The sequence below is a fragment of the Lathyrus oleraceus genome, chromosome 3 (assembly GCF_024323335.1).
Source record: "Lathyrus oleraceus cultivar Zhongwan6 chromosome 3, CAAS_Psat_ZW6_1.0, whole genome shotgun sequence".
NCBI classification, from domain to species: domain Eukaryota; kingdom Viridiplantae; phylum Streptophyta; class Magnoliopsida; order Fabales; family Fabaceae; genus Lathyrus; species Lathyrus oleraceus.
In genome coordinates, this window is record NC_066581.1 from 457,597,040 (window position 1) to 457,617,203 (window position 20,164).

The window sequence follows — 20,164 nt, forward strand, 5'->3', positions numbered from 1 at the left end:
CTAGTACAAAACCAGGCGGACACTAAACGGACGCTAGGTGGACGCTACGGGCGGAAACCACCGTCTTCTTCATGAAGACGGTGGTGGTTACTGTTCACGAAAAAAAATTCCAGAATTTTAAATTTTTTATATCATCAGAAAGGTCATGCAATGTAGGTTACAGATCAACCAAAATCTAAAGCTAATTCATCATGAATCGTGAGAATCGATCAAAAACATTTCAACATGTCAAACTTTAATCAAGCATATCTCACTCAATAATCATCCGTTTTTTATGAAATTTAGATCAGAATTTTCAGCGTGGAAAGATCTACAAAAATATGCACATAAAATCATGAATTAAGAGGTTCGAATTTTTGACCTCTTGAAGATCCAACAATGGCAGTGGCAGATCCAAGGCTTGGCAAGCGTGTAAATCCACTCCTATATCACTGTTATGAAGTTTGAAGTTGAAATTGAGACTTGGAGAAGCTTAAATCTTGCTCAAATAACACTTTTCATCTTCATGTTCTTCCTTGAATTATGCACAAATTCTGCTCGAATCTTCCAAACCAATGCTTGATCTACACTAAATGAGGGTCAGTGAACAAGAATATGGAAGAAAATCAATGTGCTATGTGGAAGAAATTTGAATTTTGGTAGAGAGAAAAAATTGGAGGGAATAAAAATTTTGAGATCTAGATCTAGAATTTTTTCAAATTCTGTTACAATTATGTATATATATCATGTCCTAATCACCTTCTAATCAAAATTAATCAAAGTTAATTAGGAATTAGCAAAAATAAGGTGTTTGGCCAAAAAATGAAAATTGCATGGTGCATGGAGTAAATGAACGTGAACAGTAACCAAAGCATGATCTAATTCACTTAAAGTCATTTTTCCAACACAATGGCAATGGTAAAAAGTTCCCATGATGCACCAATTTTAAATTTTCAAAATTCCCTCCAAAATGGGCATGGAATAGCAAATGATCATATGATGGAAATTCATGCAATGTGATGAATGATTTGGAAATCTTATGTCATGAGAAGAATTTGGCAAAAAGGAGCACTCAATTTGGAGTTATGAGTCAAAAGTTATGCCCTTTTGAAGTCCCATGCACACTTGACAATGATTGGATCATATCTCCTCAACCATTCATCATAAATTCATGATGTTGGACTTTTTGGAAATGGGAGAGAGAGATATTCAACTTTAATGTTGGACAAAAATTCATTTGAAGCTTATTTGATGATGCAAAGTTGAGTTGAAGTTGAACCAAAACCTTTTCATTTTTGGAAACTTTCAATTACAGGTCACTTTCCATTTTTGGAAAGTTTTGATCTGGCCTCAAATTCTTCAAGATATACATTTGACATGATTAATAAGCCTCTTTTGAACATGAATGAGATGTTGAAACTCATTTCTCCACCTCCTAGCCCTCAGTTGACTTTTTGTTGACTTTTTTTGGTTGACAGATGACTTAGAAGTGCCCTGATCAGCCTGAGCCTCAACCACTTGAGGAATTGGTTCCAAAATGAACCCCTAGCTCTTGTAAGTTCCACAAAATAATCATATGATCCTCGTCCAAGCAAATAAACCCAATCTCCTTGAGAAACCCTGACTGGTAGAATGCAACTGATTAGGGTTGACCAGAGGTCAAAACCCTAATCCCAAAGAATCTGAGCATGAACAATAAGCCCCTTGAGGATGACATAACCATGATGATGATGATGTACCCTTGCCAATAAGATAATGCTCAAACTCCTTGAAGGACCAGGAAACCCTAATTGAAGCACAAACCTCAGATGATTAGTGATCAGTTTATGAGACCCTCAGGCTTGCATCTCTTAACCTCTCCATCTTCTGAGAAAAACTTAGGAGGATGACTTGTCTATTTTCACATGATATGCAATATGCAATGACTAATGTCCTACAAAATGAAATGCAATATGCTAAGCTAGTCCCAAGAGAGGAGGGCAAATTTTGAGGTGTTACAGCTGCCCCTATTCAATCCACTGTGAACCTGTCGATATGAATAGCCTCGGCTTTCAGATGATCAGGGTGAAGAGTGATTGAATACCAAGAACAGACGAACAATTTGCGCTCTGATGGGAAATAATTAACAGTGCCGGTCAGAATCGGCAAAGAAGTGATCTCAAAAGAAAAACCCGTCTGGTACGGAGACAGTCGGCCTGAACACCGAAACAGAATGTTGACCTGGATACCAAAATAAATGGTAACACAGGAATACCCATGGCCTGAACGCCGCATCCGCTGGGGATTATTATTATTTTTTTACTTTTTCTTGAACCCCGAAACTTTCTGATTGATGATGATTTTTTTTTGCTTTTCTTGGACCCCGAACAAATATTTTCTTTCGTGCAGATGATCCCGGATCACCGCAGTTGAACCCCAACACCTTCATAGTAGTCTTGTTTGCCAAACAATGAACCCCACTCTTCAATTGAACCCCAGTCGCCTGACGATAGCTCGTGATCGCCGTTGTGAACCCCGCTCTCCAGAAAACACCCTGTGTCTCCCTTTCTCCATTTGGACCCCGCTCTCCAGAAAATGCCCAGCATCTCCTTCTCTCCATTTGAACCCCGCTCTCCATTTTCTTGTGATAATTCCGCTGGCAACGCCAGAAATAACACCACAACACCACTCTGATGGCGACATATCAGAGGGTACACCTTCACAACAGGAAGGTAACATGTGCATTTCTTCCTCAGAAGATACCCATAACGACTTCGGTTGGCCTCAGCGAAAGTCTAAGGTGACACATGATCAGAAGACAATCCTGAGGACCTCATCCCGGATATAATCTTCAACTCCAATCTCCGTTTGAACCCCTTTCTCCAGAAAATGCCGCAACACTTACTTCTCTCTATTTGAAATGTATCTTCGCGCTGATCGCGTAACGTTCTTTGATCTTCATTTCCATCTCCGCCCGATGGAAAATTCTCCTCCAATATCGCACTACTGGGGAACATTATTGCTTCAACGCCATGATGCTAAACTCCTCAGAGTAACATCTTCCAATTTCTATCTCGCACGACAGAAATCTCTTCCAGCATCGCACTACTGGGGAATACGGTTGACCCAACACCACGATGCTAAACTCCTCGGAGTAACATCTTCACCATCCGGCGAAACCGATTCCCAGGCGGTAACCACGGCTTGAGTAACCAATACTTGCAATGCTGATGTTGATCTTCCAACCAGCGAAACCACTTCTCAAATGGTAACCACGGCTTGAGACTAGTTTATGCTTGCAATGCTTATGCATGATTTTTTTCAGCGTAATGCTCCATAACTATGGAAATGCTACGCAATTAGGTATGCAATATGCCATGCTTATCTAAATGATGAATGCATAAAAAGTATCCCCCTCAAGGGACTCTTCTGGGGGAGCTCGAGGCACTCTGTTGAGGAACTCGACAACACTCCAATCTCCACCCTGCTGGGGAATAGCACCGCTGCTGGGGAAAGGACCACCCTTACCAGGGATGACCTCCACTGAACCCGATCCACTTGGGGGCTTCGCTGGGGAAGAAACCACCAACGCGCTCTGAGGGGAAAACAACAATCTTCGACTTGGTGGGGAACTTAACAAGCTCCGCCATGCTAGGGGAAACAACTATCAACAGACACCTCTGCTGGGGAAATAGCAACCTTCAGGCCTGGCTGCTGAGGAAACACTGATCTCAAACCTGCTGCAGAGATAACCATCCCGACCCTGCTAGGGAAGTCACAGACCTTGAATCTGTTGGGGAGGTAACAATCCCAACTCTGCTTGGGGAAACAAGGAAAGTCTGGCACAGAACACCCGTCGACTCGTCGAACCATGGTATTCACCATCTAACTCCAGTGTCAGCTTTCCACTTTTGAGAGCTCCCAGACTCGTCTGGACTTTTCTGATTCATCACCTTGTATTCCCGACTTCTTCGTACTCCACGGAGATCGAACCCCTTAGATTCATACAAACTTTCCAGTTCTCAGACTTTGAAGAGTCTTCTTGATTAATATCCAGGATCGTCGCACGTCCTTCGCCGTTTCTTCACCATTCTTCAATTCTTCGTCCCTGACTGGACTCCACGGGGATCTCTTGTCAAAAGCTTCACATCACAACCTGCAAGTGAGTGAAAATATCTAACAGCACCTGCAAAAGAGATCGTTAGATTAAAACGTGCCCCAGGCGTGCCAACATTTCAACACCCGAGTCACTCAACCTTCCGAATAAGATTTCAGGCTTTCAATCTTATAAACATGCATTGGAAGGGACCTGTATGTCTCAAAATGCAAATATTCTTTATCAAAATAAACAGATGTTTTTGCAATCAAAACGGTCATGAAAACAAAAAACAAATTTTTTTGACTGAATATGCATTTTATTGATTGAAAAAGGTGTGGCTCAAAATCGAGCAATACACAAGAAGCAATTCCTGAAAAGAGGTAATTGCACACAAAAGGAAAAATATATCCTAATGGCAATGTGAACCCGTGATCTCATCGAGTTCCAACTCGGTTACACCCCATATGTCCTCAAGACTCTCCGTGCTTTCTGCCTTCTGAACAAGACTCTTCCGACTGATCCCTGTCGGGGATTATCCATGGTGTCTTAACCAAAGTAAACGATCATGCTAGACGCAGTTGTTTGTTTCAATCCCTCTTTTGCCTAGACCGCCCTTTCGGGTTTTCAGCCCACCGGGATACCCTTTTTTGCCCAAGCCGCCTTTTCAGGTTTTCGACTTGCCGAATGTACAATTTTTTCCTTTTTATCCCTAATTTTTGCCCCAACCTTTTCCATTTTTTTTTCGATTCGCCGGGATGCCCACTTTTGCCTGGACTATTTTATTCTTTTCGTCCAGCGGGTCTCTTATACGAAGTATTTTTTAACTGCGTCCGCATTCACAGGGGATGGGAAATCCTCGCCATCCCTGGTCGTCAACAACAAGGCTCCGCCAGAGAAAACCTTCTTGACCACGAATGGACCTTCATAATTGGGTGTCTACTTGCCCCTACGATCGTTTTGAGGAGGAAGGATCCTTTTCAACACCATATCTCCTACGTGATACACACGAGGTCGCACCTTCCGGTCAAAAGCACGCTTCATCCGCTGCTGGTACAACTGCCCATGACAAATGGCCGCCAACCTCTTTTCCTCAATCAGGCTTAACTCCTCATACCGAGTCCTTACCCATTCAGCCTCTTTCAATTTCACGTCCATCAGGACTCTCAACGACGGAATCTGAACCTCAACCGGTAGCACAGCTTCCATCCCATACACAAGTGAGAAAGGCGTTGCCCCAGTAGACGTGCGCACCGAGGTTCGATACCCATGCAATGCAAACAGCAACATCTCGTGCCAATCCTTATAGGTTACGACCATTTTCTGCACAATCTTCTTAATATTCTTATTAGCTGCCTCCACCGCCCCATTCATCTTCGTACGATAAGGAGAAGAATTGTGATGCTCAATCTTGAATTCCCGGCACAGTTTTGCCATCATCTTATTGTTCAAATTAGAATCATTATCAGTAATGATTCTCTCGGGAACCCCATATCTGCAAATGATGTCTCTCTTGAGAAATCTGGCAACGACCTGCTTCGTCACATTCGCATAAGAGGCTGCTTATACCCACTTGGTGAAGTAATCAATAGCCACTAATATGAATCGGTGCCCATTCGAAGTCGTAGGCTCAATCTTTCCAATCATATCAATGCCCCACATAGCAAATGGCCACGGAGATGACATCAAACTCAACGGATTTGGAGGCACGTGCACCTTGTCGGCATAAATCTGGCATTTATGACACTTCCGCACGAAACTGAAACATTGGGCCTCCATTGTCATCCAATAATAACCTGCCCTCAGCAGCTTCTTCACCATTGCATTCCCACTGGCATGGGTACCAAAGGACCCCTCGTGTACTTCTTTCATCAATTGGCTTGCTTCTTTGTCATCAATACATCTAAGCAAGACCCAATCAAAATTCCGCTTGTACAAAACCCCATCCTTGTTCAGATAGAACACCATGACCAACCTCCTCAGAGTCTTTCGGTCCTTATTAGATGCCTCCTCAGGATATTCTTGGGTTTCTAGATAGTGCTTGATATCGTAATACCACGGCTTCTCATCGTCAGGCGCTGTGTCAACAGCAAACACATAAGCCGGTCTATCCAGACGTCCCACCTCAATACTAGGGAAATGATTCCACCACCACACCTTAATCAAGGCAGCCAGAGTAGCCAAAGCATCTGCCAAAGGATTCTCTTCTCTAGGCACATGATGCAGTACCACCTTGGTGAAGAACGTCAACAATCTCCTCGTATAATCCCGATATGGCACTAAATGAGATTGATGTGTATACCACTTTCCGTTAACCTGATTCACAACCAAAGCTGAATCGCCATATATGACAAGGTTTTTGATCCGCAAATCAATCGCCTCTTCAATCCCCAAGATACAAGCTTCGTATTCAGCCACGTTGTTAGTGCACTCAAATGTCAGCCGGGCAGCAAAAGGAATGTGGGATCCTTTCGGCGTAACCAAAACAACACCAACTCCGCTACCATTCACGTTAACAGCCCCATCAAACATCAGAATCCATTCGGATTCAGGGTCAGGCCCCTCCTCCGGGATTGGTTCCTCGCAATCTTTCGATTTGAGAAACATGATGTCCTCATCAGGGAATTCAAACTTCATCGGTTGATAATCCTCAATAGGTTGCTGGGCGAGGTAATCAGACAATACACTCCCCTTGATCGCCTTCTGAGAGGTGTACTGGATATCATATTCAGTCAAAATCATTTGCCATCTCGCAACCCGTCCGGTCAATGTTGGCTTCTCAAAAATGTACTTGATTGGATCCATCTTGGAAATCAATAAAGTGGTATGAACCAGCATATACTGCCTCAGTCGGCGAGCAGCCCATACCAAAGCACAGCAAGTTTTCTCGAGCAGTGAATATCTTGTTTCACAGTCGGTAAACTTTTTGCTAAGGTAGTATATGGCATGCTCTTTTCGACCAGACTCATCATGCTGCCCCAGTACACACCCCATAGACCCCTCGAGGACCGTCAAGTACAGGATTAACGGTCGTCCCTCCACAGGAGGCATCAGAATCGGAGGCTCCTGCAAATATTCTTTTATCTTTTCAAATGCCGCTTGGCAATCATTATTCCACCTGACCGTTTGATCTTTTCTCAACAATTTGAATATAGGTTCGCACGTGGCTGTTAGATGAGATATGAACCGTGAAATGTAGTTCAATCTACCTAAGAAACCACGAACCTCCTTTTCTGTTCTCGGCTCAGGCATTTCTCGTATTGCTTTTACTTTAGCAGGATCAACCTAGATTCCTCTTTCACTCACAATAAACCCCAACAACTTACCGGATCGCACTCCGAAAGTGCACTTATTCGGATTCAACCTCAGTCTGAATTGTCTCAGTCGGTCAAACAATTTGGCCAGGTCCACCAAATGCCCCTCTTCCGTTTGGGACTTTGCTATCATGTCATCTACATAGCATTCGATTTCATGATGAATCATATCATGAAACAAAGTCACAATGGCCCTCTGATAGGTAGCACCGCCATTCTTGAGACCAAATGACATCACCTTATAGCAGAAAGTGCCCCACAGTGTGATGAACGTCGTTTTCTCCATATCATCTGGCGACATTTTGATTTGATTATAGCCAGAAAAGCCATCCATGAAGGAAAACACCGAGAATTGAGCTGTATTGTCTACCAACACATCGATGTGAGGTGATAACATGAAACTATATCACATTTTAGGACTTAATTCAATTAAATTATATTATTATTTACTTTAATTTATTTCATTTTATCGGATGTTACGCGGTATTTTCTTTCTATTTATCTCAGGTATCTATTTGAACCAAAAGTAAAAAAAAGGAAGAAAAGGAGGTGCAAAAAGAAGTTTTTTGGAAACAAATAGCAAAAGCCAAGCCCAGCCCAAAGAAGGCACAGGCGTTGTGCCTGTGACGAGCGTCGCAGAGGTTGTGACGAGCGTCACGCTGACGTCACACCATTCCCCTATATTTGAGGCACAAGGAACGCTTCAGAGAAGTTGAGTCCTATTTCCACGCCTAACTATTCTGCACGTTGAAGACTTTTGACGCGGAAGGCAGTTGCAGGAGGTAGCATATAAATAGTAGCTTTTTGGAAAGCTCTAGGTTCCACGCTTTTTCCAGATTTTTGCCGTTTTCGCATTTTTTCTTCTTCCAGCAGCTTAGGCATATTTTTACAGTATTACTTTTACAAATTTCTATATTGTTTTCTTTTGCAATTCTATTTTCTTTTCTAGCTCTTAATTAATTTTTCGCACAATAGTTTCTACACCGGAACTATTGTGTACCTTTTACCGGATCTAACCTTACGTTAGAATCTAGTTTTTTTATTCCTTCGTTTTATTTTTCTGCCTGATTGAAGAACTCAAGAACAAATCCAACCGGTCTGTGGTGGAGTGTTCAAGACTGCTATTTAATTATTCAGGTTCTTTATTTATTTGTTGAATTTATATATGCTTGTTTTTATTATTAATTTTTGCTGCTTGCCTGTGATGAATCTGTTTATGCATGTTATTTATTTAAGTCTGTTTAGCATGTCTGGCTGATTTATTTAGGTATCGGTATGTAAAGTAAGCGGAATGAAGGAATCAAAACTAAGTTGGTTTAATTAAGTTTAAAATTAAAATCACTCTTTTTACGGTCTCAATTTACTGGTTTAATAACAAAGTTTTTGTACGAAAGTAAAAGACATAAAGAAGTTAAAATCAATAGAGCGAGAGTTTGAGGTTTTGACTGGACAGTGTAAATTGGACATTAATTCTAGATCAGGGCGAGAGCAATTTTTAGAGTTAATTAAATTCTAACCTTTTTCAAAAAGTATTTTTAAAGATTGGATGTGAGGACGAGAGTTAAGCATTTGAATTTAATTATATAACCTAAGTCAACAGAGCGAGAGTTTGAGATAAGGGTGTTTAAACGATTAGTGTTTTCTTAAAAAGAGTTTCTACGGATTCTATTATTTTCAAAAAGTGGTTTTTGACTTAACTATAAGTGACAGCTACGTTAATATAAAATCATAGTTTATTCAACAGAGCGAGAGTTTGAGATAAAACTTTTAACCAATAGCGTCAACTGAAAAGATTTACTTTAAAACCAAGAAACCAATAAAGGATTGATTCCCTAATTACGACGAATTACATACCGATATCCGCTTATTAGATATTAATTTTAGATCTTATTTTAGTTTTAGCCTTTTCCCCCAAAAATCAAAGTATTACCTGCCTTAGCTTTACGAAGTAACCTTAGATAACGGTATATCGATTCATAAGTCCCTGTGGTATCGATATCTTTTAAAACTACGCGATAGAACTGTGCACTTGCAGTTTGTACCCCAATTCGACTCATAAAGTCGAGCGATCAAGTTTTTGGCGCCGTTGCCGGGGACTTTTATTTAGTCGATATCGTAATTCTCCTGTTACGCTGTAGAGACTAAGGCTTTTCTTTTTCTTTTCTTTCTTTCGTTGATTTGTATGCCACGCACTCGCTCTCAAGGCGAACCGCTCTACTTACGAATCAACGACATCGAACTATATCTCCGAGTCTTACGAAGAATTCGGGAATATCGTGCTGCAAACAATCTCCCTCCTGTAGAACTTCCTGATTTCAAAAATATTTTCCCTTCGATACCCGAGATGGCAGAACCAGCTCGTGCTCTTAGAGATTATGCCGCTCCATCGCAAGATGAACCGCATTCAAGTATTGCTCCACCCGCAATCGAAGCAAACAACTTTGAACTCAAACCTTCACTGTTGCAGGCAGTGCAACAGAACCAATTATCTGGGAATCCTACCGAGGATCCTAACCTTCATTTATCCGTATTTGTCCAATACGCTGATACTGTTAAAGCTAATGGTGTCACTTCAGAGGCAATTCGACTTCGTCTTTTCCTTTCTCACTAAGAGATAGCGCTAGAAGATGGCTTCAATCTCTTCCTTCCAACTCTGTCACCACATGGAACGAGTTGAAGAAAGTTTTTCTTGCTCGATATTTTCCGCCAAGCAAAACAGCTATGTTAAGAGCCCAAATAAATGGATTTAAACAGAAAGATAACGAGTCTCTTTTCGAAGCATGGGAAGATACAAAGACATGATGAGACTTTGTCCACATCATGGTTTAGAAGACTGGTTAGTAATTCATACATTCTATAATGGTCTCCTGTACAACACGAGGTTAACAATAGATGCCGCCGCAGGTGGTGCACTAATGAACAAACCTTATGCAGACGCTTACCAACTTATCGAAAGCATGGCTCAAAACCACTATCAGTGGGGAACCGAACGAACAATGGTGGAAAAACCTCAAACGAAAACTGTCATGTACGAGATAAGTAACCTTGATCATGTTAATGCAAAGGTGGATGCTCTGGTCCAGAAAATTGAAAGTTTAAATGTATCACCTCCAGCCACAGTAGTTGCCATAACTCAGAATTGCGAAGTCTGCGGAATCCAAGGTCACACTCCTGCAGATTGTCAACTCCTAACAGGAATCCAAGCAGAGCAAGTAAATCTATGCTCAAGGAAGCCCCTATTCGCATACCTATAACTCAAATTGGAAGAATCATCCAAATTTTTCATATAAAAGTAATAATGCTCTATACGCACCTGGACAATCTCCAAATCAAGCCCCAGCTATACCTCCGGGATATCAGAAGCCGACCCCATCTACATCTAACAATAACGCCCCTAGGAAATCCAACTTGGAAATCATGATGGAGAACTTTATAGCTTCTCAACAGCAAACCAATAAAGATTTCTTAAACCAGAATGTACACACTGGCGAACAAATTAAACAACTAGCAAGTAAAGTAGATGCCCTGGCTACTCATAACAAAATGCTGGAAACGCAAATATCACAAGTAGCTCAACAACAAGCGCCTACCGCTGCCCCAACTGGTACATTTCCTGGCCAACCCCAACCTAACCCAAGAAGCCACGCTCATGCAATTATACTGAGAAGTGGAACGGGAGTGGAAGGACCGTCTGACCCAAGGATAGAAAACCAAAACTCTAAAAGGTCAACTGAGGAGAGTGAACCTAAGGAAAAGGCAGAGAGTAATAAGGAAACCGTAGAAAAGAAGGAACCTTATGTACCTCCACCGCCTTATAAACCACCTATCCCTTACCCTCAAAGGCTTATTAAAACCAAAGATGCGGGCCAATTTAAAAAATTTGTCGACCTACTAAAACAATTAAACGTCACAATTTCGTTTACAGAAGCTATTACGCAAATGCCCTCATATGCCAAGTTTTTAAAAGAAATTCTTTCTAATAAAAGGAAACTTGAAGATAGCGAAACCGTTACACTTACTGCTGAATGTAACGCTATAATACAGAATATGCCTCCTAAACTTAAAGACCCAGGTAGTTTCTCTATACCCTGTCACATAGGAAAATTTGCCATTGACAAAGCCTTATGCGATTTAGGAGCCGGTATTAGTGTTATGCCTTTATCCATATGCAAGAGACTTGAAATGGGAGAATTAAGACCAACTAAAATGTCTGTGCAACTAGCAGATCGTTCCGTAAAATATCCTGTAGGAATTCTTGAAAACGTTCCAGTGCGCATAGGTCAATTCTACATTCCAACTGATTTTATAATTATGGATATTAGAGAAGATGAAGTTACACCCATTATACTGGGAAGACCGTTCTTAGCAACTGCCGGTGCAATCATAGACGTAAAACGAGGACGACTCACTTTCGAAGTAGGAGAAGAGAAAATTGAGTTCATTCTTTCCCATTTTTGAAAGCACCTGCAATAGAAGATACATGTTACTTCATGGATATCATCGATGAATGCATAAAAGAAACGAAGTTAGAAAAAGACAAATCATCTGACTATCTTGTAGAAGACAAACTTAACCAATGTTTTGCAATAACACCGGACCCTACGCAATGCCTTAAGAAACCAACCTTAGACCTGAAAACACTTCCCAAGAATCTGAGATATGAATTCCTAGACTTAGAGCTTGAACGACCAGTGATAGTTAATGCTGACTTAGGAAGGCTCGAAACAGAAAAACTCCTGCATATCTTAAGAAAATATCCAACCGCACTAGGTTACAACATCACCGATCTTAAAGGAATAAGTCCTTCTATTTGTATGCACCGCATCATGTTAGAAGAAGACTGTAAAACTTCTAGGGAACACCAGAGGAGACTAAACCCGATCCTGAGTGAGGTAGTGAAGAAGGAAATAACCAAGTTATTAGAGGCAGGTATCATATATCCTATATCTAATAGCAAATGGGTTAGTCCTGTACACGTAGTACCAAAGAAAGGAGGTATAACAGTCATTGAAAATGAAAAAGGAGAAACTATAACCAAACGAATCGAATCGGGATGAAGAATGTGCATTGACTATAGGAAACTAAACAAAGCAACCCGAAAAGATCATTTCCCTTTACCATTCATTGACCAGATGTTAGAACGATTAGCAAATCATTCACATTTCTGCTATCTAGACGGTTACTCAGGTTTCTTTCAAATACCAATTCATCCTGATGACCAAGAAAAGACAACGTTCACGTGCCCTTTTGGTACCTTCGCTTATAGACGAATGCCGTTTGGCTTGTGTAATGCTCCTGCAATCTTCCAAAGATGCATGATGGCAATATTCGCCGATTTTCTAGAAAACATCATGGAAGTATTTATGGATGACTTTTCCGTATGCGGACAAAGCTTTGAAGAATGTCTTGAAAACCTAGAGAAAGTTCTAGAGCGATGTGTAAAAGTAAACCTAGTACTTAATTGGGAAAAATGTCACTTTATGGTACAAGAAGGAATTGTTTTAGGACACATCATCTCAAATAGAGGAATCAAAGTAGACAAGGCCAAAATAGAGGTAATCGAAAACCTTCAACCTCCGAAGACTGTGAGAGAAGTACGAAGCTTCTTAGGACATGCCGGTTTTTACCGACGATTCATTAAAGACTTCTCTAAAATAACTAAACCGTTGACCGGACTATTGATGAAAGATGCTGAATTCACATTCGACAATAAATGTTTAGAAGCATTTCAAACGCTTAAACAAGCACTGATCTCCGCACCCATAATGCAGACACCAGATTGGAATGAACCATTCGAAATAATGTGTGATGCCAGCGATTACGCTGTAGGTGCTGTTTTAGGACAACGAAAAGATAAAAAGCTTCATGTTATATATTACGCAAGTAGAACTCTAGATGAAGCACAAATGAATTATGCCACAACCGAGAAAGAACTTCTAGCAGTAGTGTTTGCGCTAGATAAATTTCGTTCTTACTTAGTCGGAGCCAAAATAATCATCTACACTGACCACGCTGCTATCAAATACCTCTTAACTAATAAGGATGCAAAACCTAGACTCCTAAGGTGGATCCTGTTACTACAAGAGTTCAATTTGGAAATCAAAGACAAGAAAGGAACTGAAAACGTAGTAGCAGATCACCTCTCTAGACTTGAGAACCTTGAACCGGAAAGAACAGCAATTAACGATGACTTCTCGTACGATAAGCTTATAGCTACTTTAGAAGAAAATAACGCTGATAAACAGGTAAAAACTACCTTAGCAATATCTGTTACACCGTGGTACGCTGACCTCGTCAATTATTTAGCTGCCGGAATAGTTCCATCTACCTTATCCTACCAACAGAAGAAACGATTCTTCTACGATATAAAACATTATTACTGGGATGACCCCTTACTTTTTAAAAGAGGTCCCGATGGTATTTTCCGTCGGTGTATACCCGAAGAAGAGGTAGAAAGTATAATCCAACACTGTCACTCCGCTCCTTATGGTGGACACGCAAGTACATCCAAGACCTGCTCTAAAATCCTACAAGCCGGTTTTTATTGGCCAAGTATATGGAAGGATGTGCATGCAGCTATTAAGAAATGTGACAGATGTCAACGCACAGGAAACATATCTAGACGTGACGAGATGCCACAAAAGGGCGTTTTGGAAGTCGAGATTTTCGACGTGTGGGGAATAGACTTCATGGGACCTTTTCCATCCTCTTTCGGCAACAAATACATACTCGTGGCAGTTGACTACGTATCAAAATGGATTGAAGCTATAGCTTCTCCAACAAACGACACACGAGTAGTAACTAGACTCTTTAAGAATATAATATTTCCAAGGTTTGGTGTCCCAAGAATAGTTGTCAGTGATGGTGGATCGCATTTCATATCCAAAGTACTCGAAAAACTACTGCTTAAGTATGGCGTAAGACATAGAGTAGCGACACCTTACCACCCTCAAACCAGTGGGCAAGTGGAAGTATCTAACAGAGAAATCAAACAGATACTAGAAAAAACAGTCGCCACTTCAAGGAAAGACTAGTCATTGAAATTACCAGAAGCTTTATGGGCATACCGAACTGCTTACAAAACACCCATAGGAACAACCCCATTTAAGCTAATTTATGGAAAATCCTGTCACCTCCCGGTAGAATTAGAACATAAAGCCTATTGGGCTATTAAAAATCTAAATTTAAACTATAAAGCCGCCGGTGAAAAGAGAATCCTTGATATAAGCGAATTAGAGGAACTCAGAAGAGATGCTTACGAAAATGCCAGAATCTACAAAGAAAGAACAAAACAATGGCATGACAAGCGCATATCAAGGAAAATCTTCAAACAAGGCGATACAGTCCTTTTATTTAACTCCAGACTAAAGTTATTTCCGGGAAAACTACGATCTAGATGGTCAGGTCCTTTTCAAATCACTAATGTTTTTCCTAGTGGAGCAGTAGAAATTAAAGGTAAATCTATGGAACCATTTACCGTAAACGGGCAACGTCTAAAACATTATCACTATGCGGAAAACAATGAAGATTCGCAAGTCTTGCACTTAGACGAAATGCCTCCAGAAATTATAGATTGTAATTGATTGTTTTTATGTCGAGCTTGCGACATTAAACAAAGCGCTTAGTGGGAGACAACCCACAAATTATTTTATTATTTCCTTATTCTATTATTATTATTTTTCTATTTCTTCCTTAATTATTCTTTTAATTTCTGTCTAGTATTCATTCTTAATTTATTTTATTTTATTAAAAACTTTTCTCTTCTTTCAGCATTTGGCCAAATCCTGACTAAAACTCTTGTTTTTCTTTTCTCTAGCTAACACTAACCTGATGGGACATATTGATCGTATGGGTATCAAATTCAGAGGAACAGCTCAGAAACAAAAGTTTGAGGAACTAGCCACGAGAGAGATGCTACCTAGCCTGTATGCTGATGACTGGGCAATGACTGCCCTTGGACTAAGACAAAGTGTCCTGTATTTGCTGAATCAGATAGGGTGGGAAACCGCTCCTATCCGTAGACAATTTGTCACTTACCGGAGACTGACTCTAGAATTCCTTAGTTCTCTGATCTATCTACCCAGCCATGGAAAAGGAATAAGCAGAGGTTTTATACAGTTCAGAATGTTTATGGAGTACCAATTTAATATTCAAAATTTTACCAACCTTTTAGGCTTCCCTACATCCTTTGACACATTCACAATGAGCCAAGAGGAACTTTTTGAATATAGAGAACTTGAACACTTTTGGGGTAACTTGACTGGAAATGACGATCCCGAGGAACATGAGTTTCTCTCTGGAAACATACATAACCCGGCCTTTCGCTATTTCCATAAGATCCTGACCCACACCTTATTTGGGAAGAAGCCAAACAGTACCACAGTTTCACGTGATGAACTCTTCATCATATTTTGTGCTTCTCAGAACCGTCCAGTAAACGGTGCCACTTTTATGTTAGCAAACTTGGACCACCTTATCCAAGATGAGCGAGCACCAATCCGAATAGGCGGTTTGATAACAATGATAGGTAATGCTATTGGATTACGTCAGTCTATGCTTGACTTAAGCCCTTTTTGTGGCATTACTACTATGAGTATACCCTTCCTCTTCAACACTTTGTTTATAGCAAACCTAGGGTCTGATGAGTTTGAGCTTATTATTGATAACCAAGTTCTTTGCCTATTCACCATGCCCGATCCTAGGACTAGTGTTCATAACCGCAACAACTGGCTCTACAATCTGAATGAAACCCCCTCTCCTGCTAGATCCACTGAATCCATCCAGGACTATGAGATTTGTGATGACTATGAGATTTATGATGACCAGATTCCTTATGCTGAATCAGATCCTCAGACACCATCTGGATATTATGATATTGATCCTCCTCCTCAACCTGCTCAGACCGAAGAATCGGCAATACCCGACCTTAGACATCATATGCCTGGAACTGATTATAACACTGCCATGGAAGCTTTGATGTCAGAACAAGATGCCCTCAGAGAAGAGTTCACTAGCCTGAGGCACGAATTTCTGGGATACATGAACAGTATGACAAACCAGTTTCACGAGTTGCTATACCGTGTTAACTCCTTTGCTCCTCCGGCCAGAGATCGTGCAGATGGATAGAATTTATTTATTTTTCTTAGTTATTTAGTCTTAAGCTAGATTAATTCGTTAATGTTATTTCAAATTATATTCGTATTTGTTTCTCTTTCACACTTTTTGTTTTTCTCCATTGTTACATTATGATTATTTTATTGAAGCTATTTATTCATTTTATTATGTAATATCTATTATGCTCTCTACTGTTGTTGCCTACATGACTTATTAAAGAACAATATATTTATGCATCATTGTGCAAAGTAGAATGACATGCAGAAAATTAAATAGAAAAATAAAATAATCAAAAGCAAAACAAAACAAAAAAATAATAAAAATAAATTACCAAGTTATTCTGAAGAACGCTAGCTGAAGCCATGCCAAAAAGAATGTGTGACGAGCGTCACACAATCTATGACGGACGGCATGCCAAGTACCTGTTACGACCGTCACGCCCCTGTGACGAGCGTAACACCTTTCTGACTAGGTGAACGTTACAGTGCCGTTGGAGACGAACGTTACACCTTTTACTTTTTACCTTCCCCATTTATTCCCATTAACCCACACTTATTCACTTTTCAACCACCTCCTTTCCAATTTCCAAATTCTTTTCCTATAAATACCCATCAAAACCCTCCTCCATTCACCACAAACCACTCTCTAATCTCAAATACATTTCTTTCTTTCCTTTACCACTCCTTTAAATTCACTCATCAGTATGGCGGGAAATCAGAATTTCGGAAATATCATCTTCCGATCCGGAGATGAAAACTATCAAAGGGAGCAATTCGAGCGCTTTCAACAGCGAGGCGTCATCTCTACCAGGTATCCTGATTCAACTTGTTTACAACAATTAGGATTACTTCAAGGTATCGAGTGGATGCTCCGCCTTGCCGATCTAACCTTTCTATGTACGCATAATCAACCCACCTACCCCTCCCTAAGCTTAGAATTCTTAAGCTCATACGCGTACAACACTCCAGCCGGTGAGGACGAATTCTTAACCGGTACCGCAACCTTCCGTATGTTCAACACTGAGTACTCCTTAACCCAAAACCAATTGAGTACCATGCTACAATTTCCCACAGAAGGTCAAGTCTACCCCAGAATCCCTCCAAACCTAAACTGGAGCACAGTTGCTGCTTTCGACCTCTTTAGGAAAATATCCGGAGTAGATGCCAACAACTGGGAAGAGCTCCTTGTTTCCCATATACATAACCCAACTATACGGTACTTTATCCGTATCCTACAAAACACCGTTTTTGGAAGACCGAACAACAGCAAGGTCAACGCAAAGGAACTCTTCTTCCTCGAATGCGTCTTCGAACCGAATGCTAAGGTAAACGTCGCCTCCTTCCTATTTCATCATATCCGCACCTTATACGCTAGAGGCCGTCAACCTTTTGTAATTGGTGGATTAATAACCACCATAGCACTTGGCTTAAACCTAGGGGACCGACTCCAAACTTTAGAATCTTTACCTCCCCTATTTATGGATATAGGCTACTGTCGGTCCAGCCGCCTAATCAAGAACCGAGTAGGCGGAAAATACTACCTTATGGTGAATAATCAGGCCGTCCCAAGCGTTGTTCTCCCCAACATTTCCCTAACCGATGTCACCAATCCCAACCGCCACCTCTATGATCTGAATGCTCCCGAAGTTACCGAGCCTTCGCATACAAACCCGTCTGCAGACGAGTTCGAAGAAATGGAGCAAGGTGATAACGCTCCTGAACAACAATCAGTCCCGCTCAACCCTTCCGATACTGCAGCTGGCCCATCCTCCCGACGTCGTCGACGAAGAAGGCCTGCAACCAACGACGACATCATGGATGCCATTGATGGTATGCAAGCACAGAATCTCGAAATGATGCAAATGATGCGCCAAATGCAACAACAGTAGGCAGAGAGGAATAACATAACCGATCAGCGGTTCACTGAGTTGTTTGGCAGGTTCGACAACTTAGACTTACGTCAGCGATCACCAGGCCCAAGAACAAGAGGCGGAAGGCAACCTTAACTTTTCTTTTTCCTTTCCTTTTTGTATTTCATTTCTTTTCCTTCAAACATTGAGGACAATGTTTTATTCAAGTATGGGGGGGGGGGAACCATGTTCTTTCTATCCTCCATTTTCCTTTTCAAGTATGTATTTTTCTTTTCATTGTTATTTCCTTTTCATTGTTATTTCCCTAAAAATATATATATATATATATATATATATATATATATATATATATATATAATATATATATATATATATATATATATATATATATATATATATATATATATATATATATATATATATATATATATATATTATATATATATATATATATATATATATATATATATATATATATTATAATATAGATTTATTTTAAGTTAAGTCCCTAGCGTGAAAAACTTTCTATTATCTATTTCCCCTCAAATTTTCATGAGCCATAACAGAAATTCAACACACTCAATAAGTATAAAGGTTGCTTATTTTATAAAACTTGAGTGAAATCAAGACAAAAATTATTACCATAACAACGCTCTAAGAACCTCAACATGTTAGATCAGGATAAGTACCTATTATACCAATCCCTTGAACTTTTAGTTTTATAGTAACCCCGAGTAGTTTATACGAGAAGTCAGCACCATCTTAATAGCAAACTACGTGGAGAGCCGATGAATATAAGTGAATGACTCCCAAAGTAACATAAAAAATATATATATATATCAGGAAATGCACTAATTAAGTTAGGTGATCCTTACCAGATCATTTAATCTAAAGGTTGCAGATCATACAAAAGCATAATACGAGAGATCCATTATGAGTTGGTTCAGTAGGTATCTGGTACTGAACTTGGTAGGGCGGACTACGGTCCGATCCCCCACAATTTGCAATGGACTGAATAACGAAGTTATCCGACTTATGTACCAGAACTTCTAGATAAAAGGGGATCAGAATCACTAACCGGTTACTCCACTATGTGCGCGAAAAGATAAAGGGCTTAATGTGATTTCGCTAGAATGAAAACGGGTGAAATAAGAGTAAAGGAACTAGGACAGCTATATTGGCATTACTTGAACTGGTTTGCATGAGGTGAGGTTATCTGGGGTTGTGACGTGGTTGTCGATGTCAAGATTAAACTCAAGTCACTTCTAAACAAGGTTTACATGCAACCTAGTACGAATTGATGTGTGTTTTGAAATTTCATCTGGCTAAATTTTTTAAGTTCTATACCGTATTTTGCTTGAGGACAAGCAAAGACCTAAGTATGGGGGAGTTTGATAACATGAAACTATATCACATTTTAGGACTTAATTCAATTAAATTATATTATTATTTACTTTAATTTATTTCATTTTATCGGATGTTACGCGGTATTTTCTTTCTATTTATCTCAGGTATCTATTTGAAGCAAAAGTAAAAAAAAGGAAGAAAAGGAGGTGCAAAAAAAAGTTTTTTGGAAACAAATAGCAAAAGCCAAGCCCAGCCCAAAGAAGGCACAGGCGTTGTGCCTGTGACGAGCGTCACAGAGGTTGTGACGAGCGTCACGCTATATGCACTTGTGTGACGAGCGTCACACATGGTGTGACGAACGTCACACCATTCCCCTATATTTGAGGCACAAGGAACGCTTCAGAGAAGTTGAGTCCTATTTCCACGCCCAACTATTCTGCACGTTGAAGACTTTTGACGCGGAAG

The 20,164-nt window shown here is 40.3% G+C and overlaps 1 non-coding gene across 1 annotated transcript; it reads right to left on the reverse strand.

Annotated features, from left to right (window-relative positions):
• Positions 1 to 10,089: 10,089 nt before the first annotated feature.
• LOC127133983 (small nucleolar RNA R71) lies at positions 10,090 to 10,195 on the reverse strand. Its single transcript, XR_007807768.1, has one exon. It is a non-coding gene; the product is annotated as a small nucleolar RNA R71 (small nucleolar RNA).
• Between the last annotated feature and the right edge of the window lie 9,969 nt (positions 10,196 to 20,164).